This window comes from Mesocricetus auratus, unplaced genomic scaffold (genome assembly GCF_017639785.1).
Source record: "Mesocricetus auratus isolate SY011 unplaced genomic scaffold, BCM_Maur_2.0 Super-Scaffold_100676, whole genome shotgun sequence".
Classification (NCBI taxonomy): domain Eukaryota; kingdom Metazoa; phylum Chordata; class Mammalia; order Rodentia; family Cricetidae; genus Mesocricetus; species Mesocricetus auratus.
The window spans coordinates 128,627,672-128,643,563 of NW_024429266.1; the positions used below are offsets into that span (position 1 = coordinate 128,627,672).

Genomic DNA, 15,892 nt, shown 5'->3' on the forward strand with positions numbered 1-15,892 from the left:
ATGGTTACTATATTAAGGGTACAGACACCGTGGTCGTGTACTGGCAGGGCTCATGGCTTTCTTAAAGAATCAATACAATTGCTGTGTTCTTTTGTCTCCTGGAAGTCAGCTAAAATAGGATCAAAACAAAGCACTTTTGATTAAAATGATTTTAATTAACTTTTTTAAGAACAAAAATACAGCTGTGCAGTCCAATAAATATGCTCCCTTTAAATTGAACCTGGAACCATCCGTATACACACTTGCTTGTGAATGTATACATTAAATCACATATTGTGATTTGCTATTGATTTTATCTGGAATAATTATTCAAAAATTTTGAACTAAGAAGGGCAGACAAAAGAGTTGAGCAATATTAAAGTAAGAGTAATTTAACAATGAGCTGGCCTTTTAAACATTCAGTTAGCAACCATGACATTTACTTTCTCTACCAAAGGGGCCCCATATCTTTGAACTTGGATTCTATAAGGTGAATCTTGAGTTCCTTTCCTCAACCAATTAAGTATTTATTTCTGCTCCTCTTCCTTAATAAGTTATAAATTTGGGTGGTAATTTCCTTTGTATAAACCCCACCCTATTTTCTGGATTGTAATGCTGACATAGACACTGATGGAACCAGCACCCTCAAACAGGATGATCCAGGAATACAGCACATCTTTGAGCTACTCAGAGAAGTCCTGCTGGCTCATCAGAATCGCTTTCCTCTGTCTCTCTTCATTCTCATGTTTGTGTAGGAAACAGTCATTTATCCATTCATTCGCAGAATGGCAGACATCAGTTGCTATACAGACTACATAGCAGTCTGCAGTATTAGCTTGTGCAGGAGAGGCATTCTACTAGCCACTACTGCCATCTGCCGGTCTTGCTGTGAACAGTTAGATTTCAGAAAAAGCATTGCACAAGGGCCATCACAATGATGCAGAATGCAAGTATCATCAGTAAGTTGTGTTTCCTGGAAAGTTAGGGTAATCCGCAGCACAGGGATAAGTCCAGGACCAGCAGTGATGAATGGGAAGCTGATCATGGCACTCAGTGAGTGGTTGGCTATGAACCAGCAGCAGGTGACAGCAACCCACAGCGCCCCTGACTGAAAACCTGATAAAACTGCCTCTGAATAGAGCTACAGCCTATTTCATGGCTACACAACAGGCCACCAAGTAGACTGTACTTGTAAGAAAGATGCTGCTGGAGTATGCCAAAACGTAGTCTAAATCCTACTGATTAGCATCTTCAAATTTTGTGTTCCTAGCTTTATTCTCCTGCCCAAGGCAACTCTGATTTCCAGCTTTTGTCAGCAAAAGGCAACCAAGACATTTGTCAGGGTCACCTTCACTTTGTGTAGACAAGTTTGCCGGAGTGACAGTAGACTGGAGTGAAGGCTAGATGGAGCACCGAGTAGACATAGTCAAAAGGGAAGATTCACCATCTACCATAGAACAAATAGATAGACCTTCCCAGCACCTGCCCAGTTTTCAGTCCTCAGCCCCACCTGTGAGAAGCCTAAGGGGTGGGGGTCTGGAGGCCACTGTCAATCAAAGGAGCTGCTGCGAACTCAGGCCTGGAGCTGAGGACATGATCAACAGTGGCCAAACGTTCACAGCCACAGAGAGGAGGGGGTGAGCACCAAGGACAAGCTTGCTTCCAGTGTAGGTATTTATTAAGAAACTAGAATTAAGGAAATAATTTTGGTTTTATGTCCGATGTTAAACATCTAAAGTTGGCTTCACTGGCCTACAATTGTCTTATCTCTTGAACTTGATGTTGGGTAAAAAAATAAGTTTCAACTATAGATGTCAAGTGATCCAATTTGTCTTAAGGATTGCAATTCCTAAACCCTGTTTTAGGTCACAGGAGACTGTAAGCTAGATACTTACAACCCTTCTGAGTTGAGCCTCTAAGATTGTAATTGTTAAGACTCACTTATATCATTTGTTACCTCCACGAGCTTTCTTGTATATGGACTCCATTTTCTCTGCAGCACAACCCAGCTGTTCCCTGAGGTTCTGTCTAGGCACCCATAAGGGATTCAGTGATAAAAAGACTTCTGTGTTGTGTTCCCTCAGACTCCTGTGTTCCTGTGCTAATATCTGTCTTCTCCCTACCATGAAAAAACATTGAAAAGATGACTGTGAACAAACTAAACAGGCCCTCACCAGAATGCAGACATGGGGCTGCTTCCAGCCTCCACAGTGTTAAGAAACAATATCTGTTCCATTATCAGATACTGCAGTATTTTGTTATTGCAGATAGAACTGACCAAGAATCAAAGCTAGTCAGTCATCCATGAAAAGCTATTTATAAGCCAGGCAGTGGTGGTACACTCCTTTAGCACTCGGGAAGCAGAGACAGGCAGATCCCTGTCTGTTCCAGGCCAGCTTGTTCTACAGTGAGCTCCAGGACACGCTCCAAAGCTACAGAGAAACCCTGTCATGGAAAGAATAAACAACAACAACAACAAAAAAAACCAACTGTTTCTAAAAGAAATAACAATGGAAGGCTGGAGAGATGGCTCAGTCAGAGCAGAAACTCTTAGAGAAGACCCGTGTTTAATTCCCAGTCCTGCATGGTGGCTCACAACCCTCTAAAACTCCCCTTCCAGAGGAACCAGCGTCTTCTAACCTCTGGCATTGTCCGCACGTGGTGCACATCCATCCACACATTTTTTTCTTTTTATTTTAAAAACAAGAATTTTTACAGACCTCTTTTTTCCTTTTTCTCCAATTCTTTTACTGAAGGAAAAGACACCTAATATAAATTTAACTTGATTTCCTAATATTTTAGACTTCTTGAGACAAAGTCTCCTACTGTAATCCAGGTTGGTCTTGAAATTCATGTAGCACAGGCTGTTCTAGATTTTGTGACCTCTCCTAATCCAGCCTTTCTAGTGCTGGACTTGCAGGATAAGCTACCATGCATTAGTGTTTCCTGCTCTCTAATACAGCTGTTCACATTAATACATTGATAATGCTATGCTGCTGTCTCCACCAACCATGCCCACAGACTTCATCTTGTAAAACTATTCCTGGAACAGTATGTTCCTGTTTCTCCCCCCTGAATCTGGTGGCTGACTCTGTCTCTCATTTTGACTATTTATAAGTATCTCATACAAATGAAATCACACTGTTGGTCAGCTTGTGTGTTTTATTATCCTGATGTCCTCAGGTGACCCATATGTCTCAGAATTCCCTTTTTAACTACTAATATACTGTGTGTGTATCAACCACACTTTGTTTATTTGCCTGTGAATGCTTAAGATACTTCCAGGTTTCAGCTAGTGTGAATAATGCAGTTATAATTGTGAATATGCATATACTTTGAGTCCAGGCTTTCAGTCATTTGGAGGATATACCCAAATACACTGGGGAGTATATAAAAATTTTGTTTTTCAATTTTTTGAGGAACCAGCATACTGTTTTCTGCAATGGTTTTTATTTCTGAGAACAGAAATAAGTTTAACTTTTCTTATTGGTAAATTTAGCTTTTCTTTCCATCTGTTCAATACATTAGTGCTGGTAAGATGATGGGGGGTTTCCTTCGGTATATATGTTTCTCTTATTGGTTGATGAATAATGACATACAGGCAGGGCCACCAGACAAGGAGAATTCTGGAGAAATGAGGGCAGATAAGGAACTGCCAAGGAGACACCATGTAGCTGCAGTGAAGATAGGACATTCCAGATGTTCTCTGGCAAGATAAGGCCATGTAGAAATACATAGATTAATATTTATGGGTTAGTAATTAAGAGAGCTAGCCAGTAAAAAGCCTGAGCCAGCAACCAAACAGTTTATAATTAATATGTCTTTGTGTTTATTTGGAGCTGAAGGACGGCAGAATCAGGCAGAACAGAAACATCTATGACAAGATTTTAAAGCCCCTTGTTGATAGTATACTGTCTTCAAAACCTTTCCATCTTGCAACACATATCCTAATGGTGTTTTAGGTCTGTAAATATTTATACTTGCTATGTCTCCTTTCTGTATTGACCCCTTAATATATATATAATACCCATTGTACTTTGTCTTTTTGCTTGAAAGCCTTGTGTTGGTACAGCCATTTCTGCTCTTTTCTGGTTGCACTATGCCTGGAATATGAATTTTCCTCCCAGTTCTGCTAAAGAGGTGCTTCTACTCCCAGAACCCCCTCTCAACAATGACATTGGAAAGAGAGTCAGCATTGTTACATAGTTATACAACACATAACTATTTCCTGAAGAATGTGGATTTGACATACTCGTCCTAACTGCTAATACATTTAAAGGTTTACTCACCTGCACTGTGAAAGAAGTTTGGAGGAGCTGGACAGGATTTTCAGGGGTCTACAGTGCTATCACTCTGCACTTTTTGTTTATTTAATTTTCGATTGTTGTTTTTCAAGACAGGGTTTCTCTGTGTAGCCCTGACTGTCCTGAAACTCACTCTACAGACCAGGCTATACTCAAACTCATAGATTTGCCTGCCTCTGCCTTATGAGTGCTAGAATTAAAGGTGTGTACCACCACAGCCCAGCTAAGGCAAATACTTTTAGTCCTAGCATTCCAGAGGCAGAGGCAGGAGGAGCTCTCTGAGTATGAGGCCAGCCTGGTCTACGTAGAAGACCCTGTGTCTCAAAAGTTGAAGGAAAAGAAAAGAAGGAAGAAAGAAGAAGAGAAGGGGGATGAAAGAAGGGAAAAAAAAAGAAAGACTTAAAAAAAATCCTAACTCTCATAGTCTTAAAATAGTGTAAGAATCAGCTGGCTTCCTGGATCTGATGAATTTCTAGACCTGTGGGGTGGGAGATAGGGGTCTCTGGAACTTCCTCCAAGGGACTTTTAATGCCTAGCAGGATTTGTTAGTAATGAATAGATGCTAGAAGTACAGAGGTCCCTAGCTTCTCCAAAGGCAGGGAATGGGAGAGTGGGCTTGCTATATTCTGGAATTAGAAAAAGTACAGAAATGAGACTTAGCATTTCAGACCTTAAGTGGATCCTTGGAGACTTGATACAAGAGCCATGTTACCCAGTGAGCTTGTCCCTTTACAGGTTGTTATCCCTGTACAAAATCTGCTCGAGATAATTGTAGACCCAAAGTTCAAACATAAAACTCCATAAAAGCTACCAGAAAACATAGTGGAAGCACTTTATGGCATTTATACAGACATTAGTATTTGGCAAGGACTGGCAAATAGCATCACATCAAACCCTAAAGCACAGCTAAGGGGATAACATACCCTACAGAGTAGAAGAACATGTTTGTCAGTGTTTATTTGGGTAGAAGTTGTGATGGTTGGTTTAACAGCAACTTTCAGAAAATTAGAACCACCTGTGTAGGGAGCTTCGCTTGAGGAATTGTCTTAATTGCCTTAATTGATATGGAATGACCCACCCCAAATGTGGGTAGCACATTTTGGTAGACACAAAGATGAAGGGGAAAGAAAAGGTTTGACAAAAGATTATGTATATTGTTGCTTTGGTGGATTCTTTACTGATAACAGTGTTTCCAGGGTTTTGACACTGGATTGGGACTCCTGAAGCTTGCAGCCCCCATGTACCAACTTTTCAGCCTCTCCAGTGAGACAGCCACTGTGGGACTGCTCTGACTGCTGACACTCAACCTCCAGGACCAAACAAACACTACATACTTGGCCTCTCAGGTCTGATTGAGCTATTTAGTATATGTTATTTGTGTACACAAAATTTTTATCCTGTTGGTTCTTGTCCTCTACAGATCCTTAGCTAATACAGAAGTTTAATATACATAATGTATAAGGAACTTGCAAATCTTAAGAAGGCTTAATAGGTTTTATAAGATGGACAAATGATCTGTATAGATATTTTTCAAGAAATTTAAATTCCCAACAAATATATGAAAAAAGTCAAAATCTTAAGTCATCACAGAAATGCAAATTAAAACTACAAATACTTTGTGATTATAACCCATAAAGAGTGGAATCTGTCATTTGCAATAAATTGGATAGAACCACATGATTTTGTCAAATAACAGGGAGAAAAAAAAAGGTAAGCACTATGTGTTGACTTGAAAGCAAAGCAGGTATTCAGAAGTGTCTGGTCCTACCAGCTAATCTGGGTTAGTACATGAGAAGAGAAGTGCAAATTGAGGAAAGAAACAGAGTCAGGAAAACACCCATTGAAATCTAAATCACCCATGCTTATTGTTCAAAGTTTACTTTACCCCCATCAAAAGGGGGAGAAGGCAAAAGACTTCCTTTCCAATGATACAAGGAACAAACAGAGTAATAACCCCTTCAATATCTGAAACATCAAGTAACCATATCCTGAACTATGTATTCTGCTGTTTAGGCAAGACATGTAGTGACTACACCTTAGGCCAAACAAGCTGTTGCATCCACATCTTAGGCCAGACATCTTTGTTGTTTCACCTTGAAAGAGCAAGGGCAGGTAAAAAAAATCTCTCACCTTAAATCACAATGGAATGGAGTTGATTCTGTGGGCTCCCACTGGGAAGGGTGCTGGGGGGGGGGTAGAGAAGAAGGAGAAGGTCATATTTGACTAGTGCAGTATGTGTTAATATGTTTCAAAAGCTAAATGTCTCTGAAGATTTCCACCACATCTCTCTGATCATGTATTTGGTTTTAAGATAAAAATAAGGACCAAGCCTCTACCTGCCTTTGCAGCACCATTTTATTGTTTGCACCCTTTGTTAGTGCTCCTGATCCCAGTGAACTGAATGATACATATTGAAATTCTATGTCTCCTACATAAAACCTATTATTTCAACCTATTATTTAAACACTAACTGTTTCTCTCCTCCATTATGTACTCAGCCAGGTTTGAACTCAAAACCATTCTTGTGCCACTGACAGTTAGCATTAGTTTACTTTTTAAATATGTATTTTTAAGCATGGGTGTCTATATGCCATGTGTGACCCTATGTGTCTATGGTTGAGTGCAGGTGTCCCAGGAGACCCCAGGTCTGGAGTTTACAGGTGGCTCTCAGCTAGTGATTGAACTCTGGTCCTCTACAAGGGCAGACATGCTCTCAACCCCTGAGCCATCTCTCCAGCCTGGCAGCAAGCTTTTGATAGTAATTTTTATCCTGTTGGAAGAGATTTTCTTGAGCAAGGACACAATCCTATGTCTGGTCTTAAATATGTTTATACTTAGGAAGAACTCTCAATTTCTGGGTCATTTTGGGGAAAATGTTATTTGCTGTTGTAAGAAATATTAAATCTTCGATTTCAAGTCTTACTCTGATATGAGGGAGGTGATATATCACAGCCAAGGCAGTTGCAGCTGTTTCAAATGCTATTAGTTTGGATGATCTTCAATCTTCTTCCACTGGTCACCCACCTTTTTGCACCATGGTAATAGCTCTCTGAACACAGCTGATGTCTGAGATCTTAGCTAAGGTGCTCCTGACTCAGCGCTGACAGGTTCATTACATAGTCCAGATACTCTTGTGCTACTGTGGGAAGAGTTTGCTAATGGCATCCTCCTGAGCTTTAGTGAAAGCCATAACCTTCTTCAGACCCGCTGAGAGGCCAGCTTCAAGCCCTGGCAAAAGAAATGACCCCCACCCCCTAATGTTCTTTTTAAAAACTGGACTGTATGACACCTGCACCCTGGTGTCATCCATCTTCTTGGTGAAACACTGAACACTTTGACTAAGTTGGTCCAGGGTAGCAGTAGGGCCGTGCTCAAGATGAGGAAGCAATAGATGCCCACCATCAGCTCTTTCTAGGCCTTTCCTTGCCTTATTCCAGGCAGGACAGGAAGTTCTGGAAGAAGTCACACTTCAGTGACATTGGTGGATGGGCTTGTGGTTCATCCACCAGATCTGACCCTTCTAAGTGTAATAATGAAGTACTCCTATATTTTAAATATATATATATATATATGTATATATATATATATGGGTGTTTTGTCTACATATACGTCTGTATACCATGTCCATGCCTTGTGCTAGCAGGAAGATCCCCAGGAATGAGTTAGGCAGCAATGGGCCACCATGTGGGTTTTGGAACTAAGCCCAGATCTTCTGTAAGAACAATAAGTGCTCTTAACTACTTTGTAGCTACAGTGTACTATATGTGCCTACATTACCAATGTAATCTTTAGAATTACTATACGATTTGCCTTTTTGCTTGATTTCTTTTCCTTCAGTGTATTTTATAGACCTCTATACCCATTAAATTCCTCAAAAAACTTGTTGGGTAAGGACCATTTGTGGATTTCTTTTGATTCTTTCAGACTGATTATCTAAATCCAACTATACAAACATGAACTGAAACGACTAAGTAATTTTGTGCCTTACGTTTTCGGTCTTTGTTCCCTTCTGAAGTTCCACATTTTCTAGTTGGAAGAGAGAAAGGCTAGCATTGAGATGCACTGATGAGATATTGCAGAATTGGAAGTTCAGCCCTCACCATTCTTCACATCAAATACTAACTAGCTAAGGAAAAGCTGGTGAATGCACGAGAGAAGTGTATGTGTTCCTTAGACAGGGTACCCTTTGAGGAAAGGCACACTGCAGCATTTTCCCTTTGAAGCTACAATGGCATAACCTCTTGATCCATGAATCATATGACTGGAAATTAACATTTAAAATTATTTTATTGCTTAGTTTTATATGTTTTGCCTGCATGTATGACTGTGTACCACATGCTTGCAGTGCATGTGGAAGCCAGAAGAGGCGTGGGACTCCTGGGACTGGGTTTTAGGAATTGAATGTGGGTCTTCTGGAAGAGCCGTAAGCATTTAAACCTTTACTGCTAAGCCATCCCTCTAGCAAATTTTGACTCTTCATTTTGATAATGCTTTTATTTTATTTTTCTGAAACAAATTATCTAGCTTAGGCTGGCCTTGAACTCGATGTGTTGGTTAAGATGACCCTGAACTTTAGATCCTTCTGCCTCTACCTCTAAAGTGTTGGGATCACTAATATGAGTCATCATGCCCACATATGCAAGCACTAAGCAATCAAGCTACACCTCCAGCTTACTTTTTTAAATGTAAACATCATTAAAATTGTGCAGTATAACATGAAAGTATTAGGCTGGTTGTGTGTATGATAGTCCAACCATGGCTTTCTTAGTACTAGAGAGTCTGTAGAACCCAGAAACAAAGGCAAACAGGGAAAAACCAAGTCTTTCATCAGCACTGCACACATTAGGTCTTCTCACTAAACTTACACCAAGAAACCCTTTACAGATGCCTCTCAGAGATGTACGAGGGGCTTGGCACATGGATGATTCTAGATCCTGTCTAGTTGACAATATTAACTCTCACAATGGTATTATGTGCTTTTACCATAGTTACAAAAATTAACCATTAAAGTCCAGAGAAATTTAAGTGAATGCTACCTAAAACCTTTGCTCATCGTAACTGATTCTCAGGGTATGTAAATTAATTAAGAGTCAAGACACCAAACTTGTTAGCATGTAAGTCCAATTAAGTTCTATTTTTTGATGTTCTCTGCCCTGAGGAAACAATAACATATATAAAAATATTGCAGGGTGAATACCCAAGAGAAAATTCACTACCATGTATATATACTGGTCACCATAAACAATGTGATACTGGTTTTTAAAAAGTAAATTCATTATGACCTTCAGGATATAATGTCTATGCACCAATCATTTTAGCAACTTTATTTATAATGGCCCAATCTGGAAACAATCCAAGAGCCTTTCAAAGACCCAAAAGGTTAAATAAACTGCAATACAATACAACTAAGATATACACAGACAAAAACAATTTATGATATCAGCAATAATATGAATGACTCTCCAATTATATTGAATGGAAAAAAAGTCTCTAAGCTGTATGTCATATAGTCCTAATTGCACATCATTCCAAAAAGAAAAAAACGCTTAGAAATGGAGAATGGATAAGTGATTGCTAGTTATTGCAGGGAAGCCAACAGGAGGAGATAATTGGTGTGACTGTAAAGGGAGACTATAAGGATCTTTATAGTAATGACTGTCCTATGTCTTAATAGTATCAATATTGACATCCTGGTTCTGGGACTGGATATGACTTGGCACTCAGGGGTTTGTGTTTTAGAAGCTTAGTCCTTAGTGTTACAATGAGAAATGATGGACTTTAAAAGACTGGGCCTCTAAGACAGCTATCCTGTCATTGGAAGTGCTGCCCTGTTTTAGTGAGACTGTCATTAGCCCTTGAAGAATCGCTATTATCAGAGAGCAAGAGTGGACTTCTGCATGCTCTCTGGCTCCTACCTTCTCATGTGCTCCCTCACATGAGTGCCTGCTGTAATGCCTGCCTTTTTCTAAGGTGTAACATAAACTAGGTGACCCCAACCAGAGGCCACCTCCATGGAACTACCTGAGCTGTTCATTCAACCTCAGAGATTAAGCAACAGAAAATAGTCTGCCACATCTGTTTATAATATTGTGCCTCAGTTTGGGCAAACTAGACACAAGATTGCATTAGATTTTGAAATTGCCCTTGAATTTAAGATTATCTAGATAAAGACTTTGGAAGCTTATAAAAATGGAAGTAAATCAGGCCAGTGTATGAGTTTTTCAGTTATGGCAAGAACCTCAGAATGGTGACATCCCAGTGTGCTAATTCTCAGCTTTAGAATTGGTTTCATGAGAAGTGACTGGTGTTTGTAACTTACGATGTCAAACTTGAGCAAGCGGATTTGACTCTCAGGGGAGCTGTGTCTGTGTTCCACAGGTCTGTAAATCTAAGACCTGGTCTGGTTTTAAGATTTTTACATTCTGCTCAATTTAGTTGTTTTACCCTTGGTGGCCACATAGTCTTGCTGGAAAAACATCAAACTAACTTCAAAGAATTCCCTTGGATTGAGAAACTTTTTGACTATTCCAATATTATTTGCTGTTTTTTTTAAGCAGTTTTCCCAAAATTTGAACATTGTTTTAAAATTTCACAAACAAAACCAAATTGGAACTACTTTTTCAGCTCCCTTCTCATCAGTGACTTACATGTGTTAGGACAGCTGCTGCCTCAGCCATTTTCTTCATTGCCTCGTGAGCACTTGCTAACTAAACTATTTATGATATGTCTGAGGCTTCTTTGAATGATGTAGTATTTCAAACAGAGGTTTGATTTTTGGGATGCAGGTTATTTTCCAGTACACAATCTTAGGCTAGCACAAATGTTCATGTACCTGGAAGATCATGTATGGAATTGCTCTATTCACAGGGACTGTGTAACAAACATCTATTACCCTAAAAAAAACCATACCAACATTCATACTTATTTTTAACTAGAGAATTCATTATCAGCGCTCCCCACCCCCTCCATTTCCTCTGCATCATCACCAAGTTGAAGTCAACAAAATGCTTCCCTAAGTCCTTCATTATTCCGCAATTTTAAGCCTGTGCAACAATAATTCAGCACCATTTGAGGGCCATTGACCCTGTGCCCAGCTCCATGTTTGGTCTGGGCAAATATTGCTTCTTGAAAGTGACATCTTTCAAATAGTTTGGTGACTTTTCTGATATGAATACCCTTGATTGTTGAGTGCAGCCTTCCCGCCAGCCTGGTTCCAGAGCTGCATCAGTCCCAAATAACACACAGGACGCTATATTAATTATGAAGCTGTTGGCCGTTTGCTTGCTTCTTACTGGCTAGCTCTGACTTAAGTATTTAATCCCATAATTGTTAATCTAAGTATTTCTCTTACTGGAGAAAGGGTCCAGACCTCTTACTTCTATAGTAGCTACATGATGTCTGACTGTGTTTCTCTTTCCCAGAATCCTCCTCGACTCCTAGTCCCACCTATCTTACTTCCCTATTGGCCAACAGTACTCTATTCAGAATGACATCTCCCATCACTTGATTACCTGGGCGGTTTCATGGGTGTTCTTAAAGTGATCATAAAGATTTGAAACCCTTAATTTTGTTTATTTTGTACTATTTTCTTGGTCAAGAGAGTAGTGAACCATTTTCACAGGTCACCTCAGGCCACATACAGGAAGAGCCATGATGATCAATTTGATTACTCTTCCCAACCTGATGCCAAGGACCTATTGCTGAGGAAAACACCTGTGTTATCAAACAAGGAGAAATTTGACTTGTTCCTAACCAGAAACTTCACCCCTAATGGATAGCATTCGTAGTACTGGAAGGTACTCTGCACACTTCCAGAGAGAAAAGGTAATCATCAATATCATACAGTTACCAGCCCTGTGACCTACAACAGTAATCTGCCTGGAAGATACACTGGTGTAATAGTGGCACAAATGTTATGAGGGTAACCAACCACTTCTGGTTGGATTTAAGGCCCACTTTGTGAGATGGAGCCCATAACCTGGCATTGCTAAAGTAGCCAAGAACATAAGACTGGATAAGTCATGGACCTAGAGGAAAATAAAAGGCTATTATTCTCCGAAAGGATCATAGCAGTATAATGATTCCTAATGGTACACACTATACCCATCGATCAGTTCCTCTGTCAGCCATCATCAGAAAAGCTCCTTTTCACAGTAGATAGTTTTGGAACTAACGCAGAGACCCACAATTTCATCATGTGCAAAGAGTGAGAGACTTCGAAACTCTCAGTCTTAAATGGCACAACAGAACTGATACACACTGAATTCACAAATACTGTGACAACACACAAAACGGCTAGCAGAGGTTCAAGCCAGTCAGGGTCCCAACAATGAAAGGGAGAAGTGAATATGAATTCTGTGCTGGCTAATTTTATGTCAACTTGATAAAAGCTAGAATCATCTCAGAGGAGGAAACCCCAATTGAGAAAATACCTCTATTAGATTGGGCTGTACACAAGCCTTTAGAGCATTTTCTTAATTAGTGATTGATGGAGGAGGGCCCAGCCCATTGATGATAATACTACCCCTGGGCTGGTGGTTCTGGGTTCTATAAGAAAGAAGGCTGAGCAAGCCTTGGGGAGCAAGCTAGTAAGCAGCACACCTCCACAGTCTCTGCATCAGTTCCTGTCTTCATGTCTCTGACCTGTTTAAGATCCTGCCCTGGCTTCTTTCAGTGACAGACTACAATGTAGAAGTATCAGCCAAATAAGCCCTTTCCTCTCCAACTTGCTTTTTAGTCATGGTGTTTCATCATAGCAATATTAACTAACCCAAACAAAGTTAGGCCTCCACTCCTAACAAATTATCTTCAATTGATACCCACTGTCAAAGAAAAGCTTAGGTTTCTACAACAGAGTATCATGGTATATATTAACCACACTTCCAGACAGGCCCCATATCTAGGAGTAGTTGGTCAACACATAACAAATTTAATGATGTTTTGCAGACATTTTTACTCATTTTGCTTTATTTTGGGATCTTCTTTTTCTTACTGATCTTTTGCTTGTATATTTTGTTTCCTTTTTGTTGTTTTGTGGGGTGGAGTGTTTCTTACTTTTGTTTGTTTTTAAAACAGAGTGAGAAAGAACATAAAATCTAGGGAGGTGGGAAGGATCTGAGAGAAATTGGAGGAGGTGAAAACATAACCAGAACATATTTTGTGAAATTTTTTCAATTAAAAACAAAGTGGAAAAATAGAAAGAAACCTAGCCCTCTTTCTCCCAGTCATTATTAAAAAAAAAAAAGAAACAAAAAATAAAAGTGTTCTTAAAAATCTTAGCATGAATATTTTATTGCTTAAGTTTTCTCACTTTTTGCTTGTTTTTGAGAAAGGGTTTCTCTGTGTAACAGTCCTGGCTGTCCTGGAACTTTCTTTGTAGACCAAGCTGGCCTCAAACTCACAGAGATACACTTGCCTCTGCCTCCCAAGTACTCAAATCAAGGGCAAGCTCCACTACTGCCCAGTTCTCACTTTTTTATTATTATTCTTGCAACAAATAAAACAATGAAACTTTCCCCTTCAAAGGTATTTTACCAGTATACATATTTTAATTCTTCACTTACTGATAAAATAATAATAGATTCTGCAAACCAGTGATCTCATACTATCCACTTTTACATAATAGAATTGCAGACAACTCTGAAATGTCTTCTTGCTTAAGTATTTCTTGGCTTTGGCTGTTGGGTCTCTAATTAGCATTCACGTTTTATTTTTGAGAAATATTTCTTCCTCTCCAAATTTCTTATTGGTCCAAACAGTATTCTTGAGACATACATTAAACTCTCATAAAAATTTTCTCCTATGCTTACTCATATCAACTGCTGATATCTACCCAGGCAATAATGCTCTGAGAACTGAACATGCTTCCTAAAACTAGTGATTGGAAGGGCTATATGGTCTGAATTGATGACAGGAACAGAAAACAAAGTTTTTCCTTTAAGCAAGATGTCTTGACCCATTGGAGAAAAGATGTGCAAATCTGTTCAAGATGTGTTGTGGGTGCCGGGCGGTGGTGGCGCACTCCTTTAGTCCCAGCACTCGGGAGGCAGAGGCAGGCGGATCTCTGTGAGTTCGAGGCCAGGCTGGACCGATAGCCTTCAAAACAATACAGAGAAACCCCTTCTCGTAAAAACCAAAAAAAAAAAAAAAAAAAAGATGTGTTATGGGTATCAATCTGACTGTTTTCAACTTGATTAGTATTAAAAAAAGAAGAAGAAGAAGAAGAAGAAAAGGATGTTCCTGGACTGACTTGTATAACTGTACCTGTATGGTTGGGGTACAAAATAGCTAGCAGAATCCACAAAATTTTCAATACATTTTCAATACATTGTCAGAAAGCCTTTAAACAATGGAGGTAAGAAGCCCAGCACACAATATCAGCACCTTCTTATTCCACCTGCAACAATGTCATAGTATTGCTCTGAAAGAAACAACACACAAGATAAATAAATGAATAACCAACAACAAACAAAATAAGACAGAAACAAATAATGAGATAGCTACAGAATGTGTTAAACTCTTGACCAAGAGAATGAAAAAACACCAGGAATAGATTGCCAAGAGACAAAATCTGTCCTTGCCCAGATCTTCTACTTCTGAGTCCAGTCAAGAAGGCTTTAAGAGTAACAAATGGACATAGAGCTTCCCCTTCCAGTGGGAGCCTATATACCACAGATTCCTGTTCTTCTTTTCCATCAACGGGACCAGGTAAACCAGGCCCTGTATCCGGGCCTGCCTTCTAGTGCCTGGGGATTGCCACAGAGTTTCCTCTCCCTACGGGAGCCTACACACACCAGTTTTCTGGTCTTATCTATGCACTAGACCAGTGCCTGGGGACCGCCAGTGAGCCTTCCCTCCGAGTGAGAGCCTACGCACCCAAGGTTCCTGGTCTTCTTCTCCACTCATGGGACCAGGCAATTTCGGGGGCTGTTTCTGGGCCCATGCTCCAGTGCCTTAAGAATGCCACTGAGTCTCCCCTCCGAGATAGGAGCCCACATACCCCAGATTCCTGGTCTTCTTCTCCACCCACAGGACAAGGATAAGAACCAGGAAGAGGAGAACTACCAGAATATTGGACTTCCTTGCACACAATGGTTCTCTGAGAAAGTCAACAAGATAGACAAACCTTTGTCCAAACAAGACTGACAAACCTTTGTCCAAACTAACCAAAAGACAAGAAAGCATGCTAATTAACAAAAGCAGAAATGAAAAGGACATAACAACAGACACTGAGGAAATCCAGAGAATCATCAGGGCATACTTTGAAAACCTGTACTCCACAAAATTCGAAAATTTAAAGGAAATGGACAATTTCCTGGATAGATATCACTTGTCAACACTAAATCAAGAGCAGATAAACAATCTAAACAGACCTATAACCCATAATGAAATAGAAGCAGTCATCAAAAGTCCCCCAAACAAAAAAAGCCCAGGCCCAGATGGCTTCAGTGCAGAATTCTACCAGAAATTCAAAGAAGAGCTAATTCTAATACTCCTCAAAGTATTCCACACAATAGAAGCAGGAGGCTCACTGCCAAACTCTTTTTACGAGGCTACAATTACCTTGATACCCAAGCCACACAAAGACACAACTAAGAAAGAAAACTTTA

The 15,892-nt window shown here is 39.8% G+C and overlaps 1 pseudogene; it reads right to left on the minus strand.

Annotated features, from left to right (window-relative positions):
- Positions 1–875: 875 nt before the first annotated feature.
- LOC121136533 lies at positions 876–10,969 on the minus strand (annotated as a pseudogene).
- Positions 10,970–15,892: the final 4,923 nt, after the last annotated feature.